The sequence below is a fragment of the Dysidea avara genome, chromosome 13 (genome assembly GCF_963678975.1).
Source record: "Dysidea avara chromosome 13, odDysAvar1.4, whole genome shotgun sequence".
NCBI lineage: Eukaryota > Metazoa > Porifera > Demospongiae > Dictyoceratida > Dysideidae > Dysidea > Dysidea avara.
Window position 1 is genome coordinate 607,524 of NC_089284.1, and position 6,000 is coordinate 613,523.

The window sequence follows — 6,000 nt, forward strand, 5'->3', positions numbered from 1 at the left end:
TTATCATTAAGTTAGCCACAAAGATGCTATGAGGCCTGTGTAACCTTCTTGTAGTATTGATGGTGACTAACTCTAAGACGAAACCAGCCATTAGAAAAATGATCAGTGTAGCCATCACCTTGAATCCCAAGGACAGGTAGGTAGAATAATCTGGAAGATTGTCTACATCTTGTGATAGAAACAGTCCTGAATGTTTTGTTAGCAAGTGCCTGATTGATGTTCGTATATAAAATGGTGGTGGTTAGTGTATTCAGTGGAACACAACAGGTATTGTTTGTCGCAGTAAAATGCATACCGTATAGGGCAAGAAATTTTCGTGGATTGCTAAAATATGTAATTTTCATGGAATAAATTTTCGTGGTTTAGACATCAATCTCCATACAACTAGTACAGGAGCTAATGTTTAATTTTCGCAGATAAGACACCTGAAAAATCCATGAAAATTTGTATTCCACGAAAATTTCTAACCCTACGGTAACAAGATCTTTCTATGTATAGATTGTTAATTGAATCAAATATGAACTTTGGTTAGAGGTTGCCTTGTCTACAACTTGGGAAAGAAATAGTGCTGAATGTTTCTCTGAGAAATATCTAGTTGATACTCATAACCAGATGCTGTGGATGGCATCTGTTGTAGCTTCACCCACTCCACAACCAACGTACACTGTTCTAAATGTTAAAAAGTACCAAAGTGTTGGAAATTCTGTAAGTGATTTATTTTTCCTTATAGTGTTTTTATAAGTGCTTGATTGTATAGAACAGGTGGAGTTGCTGCAGTTGTTTTCCATTTATTAGCCATTGTTGCTACGTATGTTGGCTATCAGTTTCATTTTGTAAATGAAAAATTGTAGATGTGACACATATTTTTTTCCCTCTGTGTGAATTCACGTTGCTAGCTAGCTACATGTACAAGTGTATATATATAAATTTTTATTTAGAAATAATTTCATTTTAAGATCATTTCAATTACCATACTATTAACACTAAGCTAAAATCTTGACTGCCATACTAAATGTTAAACACTTTTGTACCCAACTAGCTCACATACCTCTGCAGGCTGCTCTTTTCCTTTGCATGTGTTTCCCACAAGAAAGTCTGCACTTCAGTTTTTTAAGCTATGTACCAGTGTACTGTGCTCAACTATTTTATAATGGAAGCTGGCAATGTACATCAGCTTGAAATGGTGTAACATTAAGCTAATCGTTTTATTACAAACAATGCAAGGGTTACTGCAATGTTAAGTAAGTTAATCTCCCATCTTTATCACAAGGAAGAGATAACATGAAACTTGTAACCTTTTATAAAATTGTCAACTAACTGTTTCAGATATCCAACAATGAATTAATCCCTACATCCATACCACAACTAAAGGCCATGCATCCTTACCACTATACGAGACCCTATCAAAAATTGACTCATCAGCAATGAAGTTATGGAAGTAATGGAAAAACAACAACCTACCTCCTGATGCATGCAGCAGGAACAATACATTTAAACAGTTGATAAACGTTATAATCATCCTATCTACGTATATCGTAATTTTCCTGTTCCTTATATATGCTCCCTGCATGGTGGAGTGAAAGTTTCACAGCAAAAATGGTATTCTATTCTAACCCTGTCTTTATTCAGTATTGGAACAACCATTTTAAAAAACTCCCTACAACGAAACAAACTAACTTCAAATCTATTCACTATTGAGGGCTGTGGTCTATTTTTATTTGAGCCAAGGTAGAATTTTTTGGACTATTGGTTCCAACACCTAAACATAGACGGAATAAATACAGTCAGTATTTGTGTATGAATTATGTTGTGTTTGTAATCAATGTTTATGCAGCCCACTATGCAGACTTTAAAACAGGTTCACAGATAACTATTATGGAGTTTAACAATTCCTCTCCCACAATCTTCGTGCAAGATAATGCCTCCTATTCTTTGCATGGATTGCTGATGTAGTTAAACAGAAAGTTCAGTAATTATACTTAGCTATTATAGAATTGGTTTGAACTTCAAGCATATCAATATTATACAGGACAGTGTGGCTTTACGTCTTGTGTAAATACATATGCATCAGATTGACAACTTATCCATAGATTTTGCCTGGTTCTACCATGCAGAGTTATAGAGATCGTAAGTGTAGATATCAATATATGTAGATGTGTAGTATAGCTATTTCTATCATATAATTCCTTGTATTTTATTATAAAAGCTACTTGCTGTTGCTGCTGCTGTTTGCTGCTGCTGTTTGCTGCTGCTCAGCCGAGGCTCTGAAAGATAAATATCACGAGAACGTTGTAGCTACCATGGAGGACTATTCTGCCCTTTGGTTGTGGAGATTTTTGGAATTATGGACTCAACTTGCTGTCAGTGTAGAAATGCTGCATGCAAGACATACTAGGATTTCTAGGAAGGTGCTTGATTTTGTTGTTTCTGGAGATTTTCACCCAGATTTACCTTTAAGATAAAGCAAACAAGTACTAATTTGTTATTGGAATGTTTGCAGCAGTTGCTATCATGCAGCACAATTTTAACATATGTAAATATCCAAAAAGTGGTCACATGACCAAAAATCCCTTCATATAAGATTTCCACTACAAAATAAGATGAAGCTTAGTCTTTTTCATTATTTCTGATGATTTTCATACAGGCTTACCTTTAGATAACACAAATAAGTGCTAATATATTATTAAATCGTTCAATTTTAACTGTACAGAAGTTGAAGGAAAAATTAGAATTTTACGTTCGATTATAGGGATCATAGAAAAAAAGTAGGGAAACAAGGGAGGTTACCCTACTTTTTTTACAAAAGTAGGGAGGTTACCCTACTTTAAAAGTAGGGAGGTTACCCTACTTTTCTCACCGCCCGCCCCTTTTTACAAAGGGGCGGGCGGTGAGAAAAGGTGATACTAAAAAAGTGGCGGACAGAGGAAAAAAAAAAAGGTTTAGCTAATTTGTGTGAATCAAGCATTGAACCCTGACCAATTTCACACACATTTGCATACACGCACTGTGACACAACATTTAACCAGCTATACTGCGTAGTATCTTAATTTCTAACCCTGTTTTCTTTCGTGGTAAAAGCTGAGATTGTTTACGCAGTCTGATTGCGTAATATTGACACTCACGTGCTAAAAAAGCACTGCTATAAAAACCCCAGACTAACTGAACCCGCCACCATATGACGGTAGGTCGACCTTATTTGCTGGGTTAGCGAAGAAGGTAGTTACCGTGTTGTCTGACAGTTCGTGCGAACGAAGGTCTTGCTAAGTAGACGAGTAGCTACTGCGAGTGAGACGTGTCAGAGACTGAATACTGAGTTATTCCGCGAAGATACTGAGTTGGGCTGTGGGTGAGTATCTTACTTTATGTGTAGCACAGTGTGTATTCTTTACGACCTGACACTGGCGACACCGTGACAAACTGGCGCCTTCATGTCATCAGTGCATGTCGAACTGAGTGCCGGATAGCTGGCTGGCTCAGTACCGAAATGACGCGGCCCAGTCAGTATATACAATGTATCTGAAATGTATGTATGTAAAGGTCGTAGTTACCATATGGTAAAAGGTGACGTTCACGGGAGTGTATAGCCGGTATGTTGCAGACCTTTCATGATTTTTTAAAGTCAACTATATAGAGCCTATACAAGCATGCCATTTCTAGTCAAGTTATCATCACAAGGCTGGGTTAATTGTATCAGCAAAATTAGATGATGCAAGTTGTTATGTGTTTGCTGTGCATGTGTTGTTGTTACAAGGTCACATTCGGTTGTTTACTGATTGACATGTCTTTGATGTTAGCTACAGGAAGGAGAAAAAAATTACCTGTTCAGTGATTATTTGTGACCATCTCAGCGAAAACCCGTCTAGTTTGCACAATTTCTGACTTTTTTTTTATTTTCTTAGCACCACTCTAGCTATAGTACCAAAAGCGAACGTGCATGAGAATAAAAGTCATGAGTGAATCAGGCATTGAACCCTGACCATTAATTCACATATTAAAGCATGCATGCTCACTATGACATAACAATCAACTACATGGTGCTACATTAAACCCTGTTTTCGTGATCATCGTACATAATTGCGCATGCGCAGCCTTATTGCATAATCTTGCACCTCACGTGCTAATCTGAGCCCTATAAATTCGCCACCTTGACTCGACCCGCCACCAGAACATGGTAAGGTTGCTGATTCCACTTTGAGTGTAATTGGTAGCAACCGTACGCATATTGGAAAGGACCGTGCCAGGTTTGACGTTGAGTGAATCCGTTTCATCCGGCTGAGTGAGACGTTTCCAAGTATTAGACTCGTCAGTGGCCAGTGGGTGAGTATCTATCTTAGCTGTTGTATGTACGCGGCATGTGCAGTCCTTAAGGCCAGAATGGCTTAACAAAACCCGGCTTCTATGTCTTGTAGTCAGTCTACTGTCGATATGACATGGCTCAAACGCTGGACTAGCCGCACTTCATGTCAGAATTGTTAAGGTCGGCGTAGAACCATGCTAGAAAGTGCATGCATGTTCACGGCTAGATAAAATAGTAGTCAATGCCGTCTGCCTCATGATTCAAGGTGTCTTCAGTACCATTTATAGCAGCTCACAGCCAGTGTCATTCGGCTACTATAAGCTCAGTAGAATGTTGTATTAGCTTAAGCGGACTGCGCTGTAGCTATCAGTGAAAAATTAGCTGATGTATGCATGTTGTTTATGAAAACGTGAAAGGTCACTGTTGTTTGTTGTGACAATTGGAACATATTGGTTATCAACAACAATCCTTAGACATTAAAAATACTTTAGGCGACTCCAAATAAATTCTCTGTTTCCCGTCCACCGCCCGCATCTGGTTACTGTCAGCCCATTATTCCGTATTCTTCCATTATTTTCCGGTTATTCTTGCATACTGACAGGCTCAGAAAAGCCATCTTGAAACAGTGTCAGCTCACGTGTCAGCAGTGCTATCGAGTTGACACAAACTTCATATTTGTACTATTTTTGCAACTTGAAAAGGAAGGAACAAGCTTAAGCATGCTCTTATGTAGCTTTCATGGTTGTGCCAGGTAAATAATGGCTTTAAAAGCTGCCAAACTTATAATGAAATAATGGAAATGGACCGCCCGCCCACATGCAAATATGCTTGACTCCAGGACGGGAAACAGAGAATTTATTTGAAGTGGCCTTAGGGTACCCCACATCAACTCGTCAGTCTTTTGTGAACTATCATGACTATCTAGAGGTTACTACAGTACTACGTACATATTATAATGTGATTATATTGTTTATAGGAATGTCCAGATCCCCATCGCCCACAGGAACTGGTGCAGACGGCAGTAGCCGTGCACCTGATCCCACTGGTGAGTTAAATCTAATGTGTGTATGTGTGTGATAGTTAATTGTATTGTGGGACAAGAAGTTTGCGGACATTTGTTACACTTTTGTTGATGGCAAAAATGCCAGCTGGAACAGGCATGCCCAATGCATTTCGATTGAAGAACCGTTAAGAATTAAATTTATTATCATGTACCACCTACCTCAAGTCTGTTAGTAACTTTCCTAGCTTAATACGTGTAGAGCAACTCACTGCAAGTACAATAATGCCAAAGAAGTCTGTTTCACAGAAATTTGGCACGTAAAAATGGCCTAAACTGGCCCGGTGTAGCAAGTTTCCCCATAAATTTTGTGTTGGGTGTTTCGGGAGCATGCAATAAAGGGCTTAATAACCTGCGACACATGATAGATACCTCAGATTCTGAACCAGATTTAGAAAGAGCAGTGAACAGTGATTAAGATGAGCTATAGCAAAAGGAATTCAGAGGAAATTTAAGCGTGTCATGTTAAGGTTAATTGAAAAGAACTCACTTTTTCTATGGCAAATCGTATGACAGATATTTGGAAGGGAATGTTCTGACCTATTTCAATGTCTTGAAAGCCATTAACCTTCACTACATAGTATTACAATGAAACAAAAGCACTGTGAATTAGTTCTGCAGGTTATAGTTTGTGAAAATTACA